Below are 14,483 nucleotides of genomic sequence, written 5' to 3'. Positions count from 1 at the left end.
CTTCGGTATCCTGCAGTCATCGGGTGACAGCTCCATCTCTAACGCCATGGAATGTTTGCAACGCTCTCAATTAAGAAGAAGGGCACCTTTTGGTGCTGGTTCCGTAATGACACACTGCTTGCAGAGGACACTCACTATTCTATTACTTCTTATTTTCATGCCACCACATTAGTCCTATGGAAAGTTCAACCCAGTGACTTTGGACAATACCAATGTGAAATTACAAAAATGGTCAAGGGTTCGCCACTTCCTCTCAATTGACTCTTACCTTGTTCCAGCAGCCTCATTTCATGCTATTCCACGATTTGGCTATCGTCGCACTCCTCGAAGCATACAATCATCTTCTACAAATGAACATCAACCTCAAACTTATACCTGGACTATCCTTGACTTTCAAGGAAAAATTTTAAATACCACCACTAACTATACTCGATGGCCATGGTTTCCTCCGCTTTTCATGGATTTTGCTGAAATGGGAACAGGAATCGAAAAATTCGCAGACAAAAAATTGCAAGCTGATACATGGGACAAGCAAGGCTCCTGCTCTCCAGCACCTGCTGACAACTATAGACTATATTTTTGCCCTGCCCACAGTACTGGCACTTCTCGTTCCGCCTGCGGTGGGGTAGTTGACAGATATTGTAAAAAATGGAGTTGTGTATCCACAGGTCATATCTGGTGGGAAGCACCTACCAAAAATGACTATATCCATATTACCCGTGCCCAAGCACAGCCTCCCTGCTCTCCATGGCCTTGCTAGGACAGAGAATGAATCCACTCATAATCACTTTTACTGCACAAGGAAAGACACTTGCAAAAAAACAATGGATGGTTGGGTTTACTTGGGAGGGCGTCAGTGGGATGGTCAAGGAGATGAAGGGAATGTTTTTACAATTAGCCTCTCGATATCCATGTCCACTTATGATGTTGGTCCCAATCCCAATTTGAAATCAATCTTTCTACAAAAACCCAATATCCAGGTGAATCCATTAGTACAGTTGGTCAATTCTTCTTTCACATTGCTAGCAACTACACTTAATGATTCATCCAAAACTGATCAATGTTGGCTTTGCTTATCTGAATTGCCACCATTTTACGATGCAGTAGCTTCCAATGAACCCATTAGTAACTCCACCAGTGACACACAATGCCGATGGAACACTTCCTCCATCACTATCACTGATATAGTCGGTCGGGGATGTTGCCTAGGACACATCCCTACCAATTACTCCCAATATTGTCAGAATGTTTCATCAGGGTATCACTGTAATGTATATCTACCAAAAGAAAGATCAAACCTTAACATTGGAGGCTACGGTCCTCTATACACCACCTCCAATGGCAATATCACGGCTCGCCTCAAGGGCCAATTCTTTATCCCAGGTAATAATTCTGTATGGGCCTGTTCCACTGGAGCCACCGCTTGTGCACATGGTGATGTTCTTATTGCTCAGGGATCCTTTTGCATTCAGGTAAAATTGCTCCCAAAGATCACTTTCTATCCAGGGCCGGAACTTGTTAACGAACTTGAACCTCCACAATTCCCCTTCGTCAGAAACGAGAAGTCATAACAGCTGTAACACTATCTGTATTGCTGGGTCTTGGAGCCGCTGGTGCAGCCACTGGAGTAGCGGCTCTAGCTGGTGGTCATCAACAGTTAGCAACCCTCAGTTTACAAATAGATGAAGATCTCAAACGCATAGAGACTTCAATTTCTGCTCTCCAAACTTCTCTCATCTCTAGCTGAAGTGACCCTTCAGAACAGAAGAGGTCTAGATTTGTTATTTCTAAACAAAGGGGGATTATGTGTAGCAATAAAGGAAGAATGTTGTTTTTATGCTGATCATTCAGGAATTGTCAAAGATTCCATGGCTGAATTACGTAAACGTTTGAAGGATAGAGAGAATGAACGACAACAAGGTCAGCCATGGTATCAAGGCATGTTTAATTTTTTCTCCCTGGTTAACCACCCTATTGTCTGCCCTAATAGGTCCTCTTGTGCTATTGCTTCTTGCCTGTACTATTGGCCCATGTGTACTAGGACGCTTACTTACCTTTTTGAAAGATAGTTTGAATACCCTTGATAATGAAGTTAACAATACTCAAAAATCGGTTAGCTTTCTCACATCTATCATTGCATCAAAAGATCTTGCCAAAAAACCCTTGCTGGAATGGTCCTCTGACCTAGAGTCAGAGGAGGAAATAGACACTACTAACTCCTTTTCTCCCAAAGAAATTTTGTTAACTCTGCCCAGCCACGATTCGGGGATGAGGACTTTTCCTCATATGAGTTGGTTCTGCAAGGCATCAACAAACCGAAGGGTTTGTTGCCACCTTATGGGACTACTCGGGAGGAGAAAGGACTCTACCTGAATCATGAGCACAAAAATAAAGAAAAGGAGGAATTGTGGCTATTCTGCCTTAGCTATTTTGCCATAGAACAAATCTTGCCCAGCACGTACACCACTCAGGGCAAATTCCACTGAAACTGACAGGATTAACTACAAAAGTCTGTGTCAGCTAGAAACTGTGTATTTAGTATTAAGACATGTCTACCTGAAAACTATCAGTCATATAGTTTGCTCCTTGTGTCACGTATCTTGGTTTTAATGATTAACTCTGTAACTTCTTTGTTTCCTGCAATCACCCCGCACCTCCGTCTTTGGAATCAGCACAATAAAAGGGGACAGCGCAAAGCAATCGGGGGCCCCGGGACCATTCCATCTGCCCCAGGCGCGATGTGTTTCCTCACCTAAAGAAACTGTTTGTTTTGTGTCTTTTTCTTTGTGCCTTGGCACTCACCCTCGCGAGGGCTCTGCTAAATTATTTCTTGAAAGGAATTCAGCAACAGACTGGAGAATTGAATCAACGGACCGGTCGCTCGACGCGACATTTTATTTGTCAATGTCTTCAAGAGAATCATATTTAACTTTTTAACCATTATGGACAACAACTTTATACAGTTTCTTTTTCTTTTCTTTTTTTTGAAAAAAAGTTTTATTGATTTTAACAACGAACAAAAACACATAAAACATAAAACATAAAAGCATCATCCTCCTTCATAAATTTACAGACAGTGTATCGGTTGGTTTACCACTTTTTTTTGTGCATCCATTTCATAGTCTCCATTGTAGTTATATTAAATAATAGCTCATATTATCAATCAACAATTATATAGCCTGATATCATTATTAAACTATCATTTGACTATAATTTTATTAATTCATACTTTAACGAGATAACTATAATTTACTTAATTTATTTTATAACAAATCATAAAGTCATACCAAGTCTATCTTAATAAAATTTTATAAAAATAGTATCAAAGAAAGAAAAAGAAGAAGTATATATTCATTATTTCCTAAGTTTCTAAATATTCTATTATTATATTTTATTATCTAGCCATTGATAGAAAAGGTCCCAAACTTCATAGAATTGTTTATCTTCTTGTTCTCTAATTTCAAATGTCAATCTACTCATTTCAGCACATTCCAATATTTTCATAATAATTTCTTCCTCTGATGGTATTTTCTCACTCTTCCAATTTTTAGCAAATACAATCCTAGCCGCTGTTAATACATTTGCAATCAAATACTTCAAATTTTTATTATATGTATCTGGTAAGATTTCCAATAAAAAAATCTCTGGTTTCAAATCTATATGTTTCTTTGTCATTTTTTCCAACCATATGCGAATTCTAGTCCAATATTTTCTAGCGTCCTCACAAGTCCACCACATATGGTAATATGAGCCAGGTATCTGATGACATTTCCAGCACTTTTCAGATTTATTCTTGAACATTCTTGCTATTCTTGTTGGGGGGAAATGCCACCTGTAAAACATCTTATACAAGTTTTCTTTATATGCTGTTGACATTGTCATTTTATAATTTTGAGACCACAATTTTTGCCATTTCTCTAAATCAATCCCATATCCAAAATTCTTCCCCCAGGCAATCATCGTTTCTTTAACTTGTTCTTCCTCTAATTTAATTTCCAACAAATAACTATATAATTTTTGATCACTTTTTCATCAGTACCTGTCAAAATCCTATCTAGGTCAGTCATTTTATCATAAAATCCTCTGTTTTAGAATCTTTAAGATACCTTGAGTGTATTTAGCATATGAAAACCAATTCATCTTTATACCTTGTTCTTCTAGATTTTGCATCATTTTATGTTCACCCTTTTCATCCAATATTTCCCCATATCTAACTGTTTGTTCCTCCTTATATGTTATAGGATAAGAAAAAGCTTCAATAGTTGATAACCAAACTGGGATTTTCAAATAACATTGTCTCTTAATTTTCTCCCAGTTCAACCATAAAGACTCCCATATATAATGCCTTCTAAAATAGCCCTGTGATTTAGTTCCCTTATAAATCATGTCCTTCTAATGTCAACAATCTAGTCTTTCTTAATGTTATCCATTCTTTGGCCCACATTAAATTTGCAGCTTGGTAGTACAACTCCCAATTAGGAAGGCCAAATCCTCGTCTAGTTCTAGCATCTTGTAAAAGTTTTAATTTTATTCTCGCTTTCTTACCTTGCCATATATACTTCAACACAATTTTATTTAATTCTTCAAAATAATCTTTGCCAAGCCTAATTGGTATTGTTTGGAACAAATATAAAATTCTGGGTAAAATATTCATCTTGATTGTTGAAATTCTACCTATCAATGACAGTTGTAGGTTTTCCCATTTCTTCAGATCAGATGCTATCTGCTGTTTAAGTTTAATATAATTATTCTCTTTCAATGTAGTACATCTTGGCGTCAAATGTATCCCCAAATATTTAACCTTGTTCGTAACTTGAATTTTCAATAGATCTGCCAGTTCTTCTCTTTGTCTTAATAACATGTTCTATGTCAGAATCTTTGTTTTATCTTTATTTATTTTCAAACCAGCCATCTCACCGTACGTCTCTATCTTTTCCAATAGTTTTAAAGCTGTCTCTAGAGGACCTTCCAGAATGAAAACCAAGTCATCCGCAAAGGCTTGCAATTTAAATTCCTCCTTTTTGACTTTCATTCCTTTTATATTTTGGTCCTCTCTGATATTTCTATTCAACACTTCCAAAGTCAGTACAAATAGCAAAGGTGATAATGGGCATCCTTGTCTTGTGCCTTTTCTTATATTAATAGAGTCTGTAAATTCTCCCTCTATCATTACTTTTGCCGTTTGCTTATAATATATCGCTTCTATTGCTTGAATAAATTTTCTGGCAAAGCCCATCTGTTCCAGTAATAGTAACATAAATCTCCAGTTCACATTATCAAATGCCTTTTGGGCATCTAGGAATATCAAAGCCATTTGTTTTTCAGGATGCGCCTCATAATATTCCAAAGTGTCCAGAATTACCCTCATGTTGTCTTTAATTTGTCTCTTTGGTAAGAATCCATTCTGATCAGGATGAATAAAATTATTTAAGTATTTTTTAAGCCTTTCTGCCAAAATTGAAGCAAAAATTTTATAGTCCACATTCAGTAAAGAAATAGGTCTATAGTTCTTAATTTGTAATGGGTCGGCCCCTTCTTTTGGAATAAGTGTAATATAAGCTTCTGACCATGTTTTAGGTATTTTCTTATTTAACATAACTTTATTCATGACTTCTAGCAGTGGAATGCTCAACGATTCTTGTAGTGTTTTATAAAATTCTGCCGGAATTTTATACAGTTTCATATGCATCTCAACCCTACCTGGTTAAATATCCCAGGCCACACAATGGCATCTTCTTGAATAGTAAGAATTTCACCTGAGGATTCCTGTGTGTCTATTTTACCAATGCTAACTCTGAGAAAAGATTGATTGGGGAACATGATCCAATTTAAAATGTTGAAACCACCTACTAATTCTCCATTCTGATCAAAAGAAATCTGTTCCTCATCACTGTTATTGAATGAGGTGCTTCTCAGATAGTGGTGGAGCTAAATTGGGAGAAAAGTATGAAAAGCAAAATAATTTTCAGTAGTGGACATTGCAGTACCTGGAGATGATTAGAAAAGATTAGAAAATAAGGAACTTGGGGAAAAAAAGTCTTAACATACAAACATCTGCAAATATAAATAGAAAGACTATGGGAAAAGAAATGAAATATAGTACTAACAATGTTAGTGGGTGCAATCCCAAAACATTTGGAGTACCACTTCAAGGTCATTGGCATTGACAAAAATCACCAAATTTTATAATTTACAAAGTCAATTGTAAAAGGAAGCTTGACTTGAATTAGCATACATCCTGTCACCATATCTTTATTATCATCATACAACAATATCTGCCTATCTTAGCTCTTTGGGAAAGACTCAGTAGGTGGATAAAATTGCCAAATCCAATCTAGACATCTGGTTGGTGGTGTAATGAATACTAATTCATATTGTCAATTTCTATAAAAGATGCGGGGGAAAGTATATAATGATAAAATCTGAATATGCCTTATAACTGGAACACCTGGGGGGAAAAGCTTCATTTTGGCTGTTCAAAAGCAAGCTGTTAGAACTAATGTAACCAAGGCCAGACCTGAAAAACGATCAAATGTTTTGAAGTGCAGATTGTGCACAGAAGCAGAAGAAAGTTGATTGTTTACTCAGCTCATGGAATGAAATTGCACAAACTTATAATAAACAATGAACTAAGATCACCATCACCATGATTCACCAGAATATCTGTAAAAACTATCTTGTGCCAGTAATGAAAAATTGTGGGAATGTTATCATTGAAAAAGTAATTAAAATGAGCAGATTAAAATATTTGTGAATTTCTGAATACAAACTGATAAACACACTAGGTCTAACTATGGTTGAAAAGAAGAAAGTGTGAGTAATTGATGTGGCAATACCAGGGATAGTAGAAGACAATAAATTGGGGATCAATAAGTATCATGATCTGAAAATCAAAGATGAAAGATTATGGCAGTAATGGACCCAATGATTATTATTACATTTAGAGAGATAGCAAAAAGTCTTGGCTTATACTTAGGAGCACTATTAAAATTTACACACTTCTTGGATCTGTCTGTACATATACTATGCCAATACTTTACAACATCCAAGGTTCTTGAGAAGAATTTGATGAAAATGAAAGCCAATGCCAGCTAAAGAACTAGCCCTGTGATCTCACATTGTTTTGTAGAAAATAATAATTCTGGTCATCCAAGTGAATATTATATTCTAATTTATTGGATGTTGACTTTAATAATCCAGGTCCTAGCCAAGGATGTAAAAGTCATGAAGAGGTATCATTGCATTATATTATTATTAATAATTTTTAAAATCATTAACAATTTAAAAAGGCAAGATGATTAAAATGTCGAAGTCACCATGAATTCATAGTGTATGGCTGAAAAATGAAGTAGATGCCAATGAGCTTCTGTACAGAGGTAATTCGATCCCTGTTTGTGTAACGAAGGGATCTCTTCAGAGAAAGTCCTTTTGTTTGAAGTCCTAACAAGTTTTTAACAGCTGTAACAATATTTTTTTTGCAAATTATAACAGGAGAATATTGAAGATCTTCTAGTCCAACCCTCTGCTCAAGCAGGAGACCCTATACCAAATGGTTGTCCAATCTCTTCTCTAGTGATGGAGTACCCACAACTTCTGGAGGCAAGCCATTTCACAAATTGTTCTCATTGTCATGAAATGTTTCCTTAGTTCTAGGTTGGTTCTCTCTTTCCTTAGTTTCCATCTATTGTTTCTTATTCTGTCTTCAGGTGTTTTGGAGAATAGGTTGACTCCTTCCTGTTTGTGGCAGCCCCAAATACTGCTATCATGTCACTGCCAGTCCTTATTTCCTTATAATAAAACTAAATAATACACATTTTTAACAGTGGCCACATTTGAGGCACCTTCATTGAAACATATCACATTTAGCCCAATGTGTTTGCTTGTACCATAGATTGTGCTCTTTCCCATAAAAAGTTAAGAACATTACCTTCCACGGATGCTGATTGAAAAGGTCCTAGCTTTTTGCCTTTACCAATGAATTTCGTTTATTCCAGGATGAATGCATGGCATGAAAAGCATGTGCTATAGCATAGATTGCATTGTAGATGCTGTAGCTATGGCCAGTCATGCTCATTCCAAACAGAGTCATAGGAAGAGTTTCCAGCTTTTCTTACCCAGTGTATTGTTTTTCAACTCTCTCATCTATTTCACCATCAGAAAATGAGCAAGTAAAAGCATGCTGCCAAACTTCTGACAAGAAACCATCCTTTTTTTCTGAGAGGGGGTTTCTCATTTGAAGAAATTTATGGAATCCAGGCAACTCTTTTGAATGAAGGGCAAATGATAGTGCACCGTGGAGGAAACTGATATCCCAATTTCTTTGAAACGGTAGTGATATGAATTCTATCTGGGCTGTCACAATCCAAACTTTAGCTTGTGTTTTCATTGTAATATTATCCCAGTTGACGTAGGCTTTCATGATTCTGAAAAACATCAGGCCATGAATTTCATCATGAATAACTACTACCTTGGCACTGTTTTCCATAACAACCTTCATTTTTTGGTGCCCTCTTCAATGCTCTCAGGTATATAATCAGAAAAGGTTTGTTTTGGAAACTGCTCAATGAAATCAAAACAGATCCCTTTTTGGAAAAAACTAGGGAGTACCTTCTCTATAAACTTCTCTGTAATATCCTCATTTTGATAAAGCACCCCGATCCATATCCAGTTGAAATACAACAATAGCTGAAGAATCCCATTATACTGATGGGCCCTGTTTGGAAACATCTGATGGGAGAAGACAGCTTGAGTTTGTTCATTCATCGCTGGAGCAGAGCCATATATGATCTGGAGACATTAAAAAGACAAGAGAGGACGTCATAACCCTAAAATATAATATGTGCATTTTTATATAATGTAGGAGATGACTAGGCTGAGCCTGAGGGAGGGATAAAATGCATCATCAGTCTTGCATCCCTTAGTGCCCACAAGAGGTCTAAGTCCAGCCCATCTTGAATTCCAGTGACTCTTGTCTATTGCCAATTCACTTTGACTGTTAGTAGTTCAGATTTTCCTAGAGAGCTTTAGCAAACAATAAACCTATATATTCATTTGAACTGCCTAGACTCCTGATTTCTTTTGCATGACCTCAGACTTTCAAATTATCTACTATTTGAATTCTGATGTAGCATAAACTGAACCTAAATATTAATTTCAAATGGTGTTTTCAGCAACTGCATTTATAGGAAGGTGCAGAGATTTATTTATTTCTGTGACTGTGCTAAATTTATAAGTGAATTCTAAATGTCCACCCCCTCATCCATGGGCAACAGTATACTATACAGAGAGTAGTATGTCAGAAGCACATTACCACTTGGGAAGACATAGGAATATCTTTTTCCATGTAGAGATATGGGAATGCATCTTAGGCTCATTTGAGGTATCCTGGTTTTTTATCATGGAATGGATACTGAAATTATGAACCATATTTTTTTAAAAAAGCATTCCAAATCAAGATGAACTGCAGGTAGTCACCATTCAAACTTAGAACAGCACTGAAAAAAGTGAATTCTGATAATTTTTCACACTTGCTACAGTTTCAGCATCCCCATGGTCATGTGATCAAAATTCAGACACTTGGCACCTGGTTCATATTTATGATGGTGGCATCCTGGGGTCAAGTGATCACATTTTGTGACTTTCTGACAAGCAGGTCAATGAGGAAGCCAAATTCATTTATCAACTATGTCACTAACTTAACAACTTCAGTGATTCACTTAAGTAATCTGGCAAGAAAGATCATAATATGGGACAAAACTCACTTAACAAATGTCTGACTTAGCAACAGAAATTCTGGTCTCAGTTGTGGCCATAAATTGAGGACTACCTGTATAGCTTTGTTTTATAAAATGGTTAGCAAATAGAGAGCTGTCTATAATATTTCTATATAGAAGAAAACTGCACCTCAATAGAGACATGTGGAGGAAGAAACAATTTTGAAGGAAGAAACAGTTTTCAATATCAACCATACTCAGAATTTATCATCTCGTGTATTCTTTTCCCTTCTCTTTTCTCCTCCAGGGGAAAATTGCAAACTGAATTTTCATTTATAACTTGAAATGGTTGATAAAGATTTTAGCTCCATGTTCCTCTGATTTATTCCCTTTCCTCCAAAAGCTCAAAGGACCAGATATCATACTGATGCTTTAATTTTTATTCCCATCACAACAATATACCTGTTAGCCAAGAAGAGCTGAGATGCAGTAACTACTCAGTAGATGCTTCCATGGCTGAACATGAACTTGAACTTGTGTCTCCTCCATCCTGATCAAGGAACCTAACCATAATGTCATATCAGACACTGAAGATTTTCCAACTCAATTTTTAAAAAATCTGATCTTACTTGTGGCATCTTAAAGACAGACAGGATGGTTGCCATGTGAAGACAGACATGTGAATGAGCACCTCCAATGACTGCTAGCAAAATATTCCTGGCATCACACTGGTAGTTAGGGATGAATTGGCCCTTCCTAAAAAGAAGTTCCAATGAAGCAAGATAGGTCCAGCGAGCTTTAAAATGACTATTATAAATATGGAAGCCCAAGGTGATATTGGGTAAAAGCTGGAGACTTTGATTTATCTCCTTTACAGCAAATGCCAAAGCCAGGATGTGTTGGTAAGACTGAATCAGTATCCTGCAATGAGAATGCATAGTGAAATATAATCATGCCTTCACAATAAGACATGGACTATACTTCCTTTTTAAAGGTATTTAAGAAAACGTATCAAAATGGCCCATGTCTTGTAAGTCTACTTAAATCTATTCACCTCCAGACCAAACCTTCTCAAGCTAACATGCTGTATAAAATATAGAATTGATAAAAAAAATCTTCAAAAATTCTGATAGCATAATTGTAATCCTATAACTAAGCTTTAAACACAAACATTCTCAATGTCCCCAAAGTTGTGACATAATCCCCTTTAGAAAGATGATGGGGCTTTTTGCCAAATGAGAGAGTTATCTTTTATATTGTCTAGGACACTAGAAGACCCAAGTAGCCAAAGAGGAGGGCATAAAAGCTAGAACTACTATATAAATATGTTCACCAGAGACTTATTAAATAACTATAGCTTATTATTTATCTCCAAGTCTAATTCATAGGTCTTGCCTTTGCTGGAAGTTCCTCATTCAACTACAACCAAGCCTGACACTGTTTAGCTTTTGAGCACAGACATTAGACAATATTCATGCTAGTGGCCTTTATTAACTGCATTGGAAGAAAAGTGGAAATATTCTAGACTTTCTAAAAACTTTTTAAAAAAATAACTATCTAATGAGAACTACCTCAAATAACAGAGGCTGCCAGAAGAGCAAGAAGCAGAACCAGAAGAAGAAAACCTCATGAGAGGAATGCTAACTATCAAGTATTAATAGAAACATTAGGAGCAACAGCAAAATGAAGACAATAATGCACCCATTGATATAGTTTGTTTTGTTTTGAAGTCTAGCTACTTTCATAAGATCACTTGGAGAGTTCTGAAATGGATGTTCATAAAAGTTCATGACATCTGTAAATACATAAATCTGGGACATGATGCCTCCAATTATAAGCTCCCCTGGTTCATAATACTTGTGAAGTATAGGAATAGGGTCTCTGATGAAACACTGCACAGTAGTGTTTGTACCAGCTACCTGGGGGACTAACATGAATCCATAAAGTAGTAATATTTCCACATTTCATTTTTTTTTTGAAACAAATTTTATTAATTTTTAAAGACAAACAAAACATAAACCTTGTAGACATTAAACCTCTTTCCCTTGTAAATTTTTACAAGGCAGATAATACATTATTTTATACAGTGTGATTTTAATATATCCCATTTCTACTTAAATATCTTTTAACACTCTCATTTCTTCTCTTTAAATTTAATCATCCTATTCATATTTCCCTCTGTCTTATTTGCAATTATTCTCCTCCCGCTTTCCTCCAAGGTTTTATTAAATCTCAGATAAACATACACACACAAAACACATAAAGTAAAACTTCTTTTTCAAAAAGTAGCTTGGCCCCGGATTACCTCTCTTTGTATGGACTTCAATTAGATTCATATTCATGTTATATGCCATTACCTATCTTAATTACCATTCTGTGTTTTCTTTATAACTTCTCCCCGCTTTCCACTCTTCTTAATTCTATTTTGTTTATTATCTTAATTTAAATCATTATATTTCTATCCTTTGTCCATTCGTTTCCAATTGTCTATTTATCTCATTCCCCATAATAAAATAAAAGAATTTCTCCTGAAATCACAAATCAAAGTATGATGCCTTTCCATCGCACCTCTAAATTAACATTTAAGGTAACACCAAGTTCCCTATCTGATTCTGCTTAGTACATACTACTTACAAAAAGAAAATAGTAAATCCATACCATAATTAAATATATAATTAAACATTAAATCTCATAACATTCCAATTATCTATTTCAAAAACAAATATTACAATAATATATTCATACTAACATCCACACAATAGTCAATTAAAATCTATATTTAAACTAAGTCTTTTAAACCTTCCTTTTAATATTTTATTAAATCTTAAATTCTACCATTATTAAACCTTTAATATTTTAGTCTTTACTCAAGTCTTATAAAATTATAATTTTCTATCTCTAATACAAATACTACAATACTATCTTATGTACCTTGCAGAATCCTTTTAAAACAAAATTATATTACCCTTTGTCCCTAAAAAACAATTTCTTTTTCGCATCTTGTTTCATACCCTTGTGGCCTTTTCCCCCCTTCTTCCTCCCTGTCTTATCCCATCTGGTCTTTTTACCCCCCTTAACTTCCCCTCTCTGTTGTATTTCTCTTTCCATTTGATTTCTAGCCTTGTATTGATTTTGCATCTTATTTTTCACTTTCTTAGACTTTCTTCTTGGACTTCCTGTTTGCGAGGCTTCGGTGGTGGCAGGGTTCCGCGATCCAGCGCGATCCCTGCCGGGCTCATCGACTAGGTTCCCCCGAACCACTTGGATTTGGGGGATATAGCTGCCCTGTAGGGGCTGCTGAAGACAGGGGGGGATCTGGAAAGGGGGTAGGGGGGTGTCGCAGACCCCTCCCCAGCCAGCTAAACCCCCTTTTCCCTAGGCGGAGGAGCGGCGGTCAGCAATGGCCGCCTCAAAGAAACCTGCAGACGGATAAGAATGTGCAGGAGGAAGAGAATCGGAGAATCGTGAGAGTTGCCTATGGTCCGGGATAAAGTTGCTAAGCAAGGAACCTCCGGGGATCGGAGAACTGTTGGAGAAGTTGCTACATTGTTTCCAGAGGGAGTTACAAGCCGTGGATAGAACTCTTAAAGGGAAAGTTTTTTTTTCTTTTCACTCTCCTTCCTAATGTGACAGCTATGGAACAGTAAGAGAAATCTGAAAATTCAGGTAATTAAACACTGAAGAGATAAGGATTTCTGAATGATTTTTTTCTTTCTTAAAAAAAAAAAACTGCTTTTTCTTTTTTTATGCTGTGAGTGGGAAGGGAGAGTGAAAGCTGGACTATAATTTGGAAATGAGGAGTATGCCTGGAATTTTAAGGAGATATAAATATTAACAAGGCTTCTGAAGATATATATTAAATGCAACTTTGTGATCCAATTTTAACCCCAGAAAGAGAAATTGAGGAAGGAGAAGGTGCCTAAAGAAATGATCTACTTGGATTGCTTGGTGATTTTATTACTTTTGAAAATTATCTTTGATTAAAAACATCTGGGTGGTTGTTTGGGAAAACTTTTTCTCTTCACAATGACATCATTTGTGGATGATTTGGAACCTTTACGTCAAAAAATTCAAGAGGAAAAGTGAGAAGGGAAGGATGTTTTTGATACTCTGTGTCAGTATTTAGAAGTGGCGGTTTATGCTTACGTGGAAGGGATTGAATACCAAGAAGATTTGGAGGAAGAAGAAGCCATCTTGGAGGAACAAGTCACTTTGGCTGGGCAAAGAAAGGAGAAGGAGAAAAAGGAAAAAGAGACTTTAAGATCTGTAAAAGCAATCCAAAAAAAGAAAAATAAGATGAAAAGGAGGTATTATGTTAGAAAACTGCAGAGGGGAGGAAGCTGGAGAGGAAGAGAGGTGGAGAGACGAAGGGGTAATGAGGACAGAGAGAAGAACAAGCAAGGGAGAAAAGGGATGAGAGGCCTCAGTAGTAGAGAGCAAGATGTAAAGAAACAAATCTTTTTTAGAGACAATGGGTAATCTTATTGATGAAGGGATTCTAAAGGTACACAAGATTGTTTTTTATATTTGTACTTAGAAATAACTTTTAGAAGGTTGGAAATAAAGTGTAATTTAAAATGTGGTAAAATATTTAATATAACTTAGTGAAATTGGTGTTAAGGAAAGGGGAACATTTTAAGAAATAAAGATTGGAGATATGATGTGGGGGGAATAACTGTGGAAAATATAACTATTATTAAAAAGATATGATATTAAATTGAATGGATAGAATGGTTAAGGTATAAAAGAATGTTGGGGAGAGGAGGAGAA

The 14,483-nt window shown here is 36.1% G+C and overlaps 1 long non-coding RNA gene and 1 pseudogene across 1 annotated transcript; both read right to left on the bottom strand.

The window, feature by feature from the left end:
• Positions 1-782, bottom strand: part of LOC113427498 (vomeronasal type-2 receptor 26-like) — a 31,616-nt pseudogene extending 30,834 nt beyond the window's left edge.
• A 2,209-nt stretch (positions 783-2,991) lies between these two features.
• Positions 2,992-5,663, bottom strand: LOC148129285 (uncharacterized). Its single transcript, XR_015745627.1, has 2 exons — positions 4,546-5,663; positions 2,992-3,843 (listed from the first exon to the last, which is right to left on the bottom strand). It is a non-coding gene; the product is annotated as an uncharacterized LOC148129285 (long non-coding RNA).
• Positions 5,664-14,483: the final 8,820 nt, after the last annotated feature.

The sequence above is a fragment of the Notechis scutatus genome, chromosome Z (genome assembly GCF_049901735.1).
Source record: "Notechis scutatus isolate UNSWTSFEM ecotype Mainland chromosome Z, rNotScu1.2, whole genome shotgun sequence".
Taxonomy (NCBI): Eukaryota; Metazoa; Chordata; class Lepidosauria; order Squamata; family Elapidae; genus Notechis; species Notechis scutatus.
Note: the sequence above shows the minus strand (reverse complement) of the source record. Positions and strands in the feature narration are given on the sequence as shown.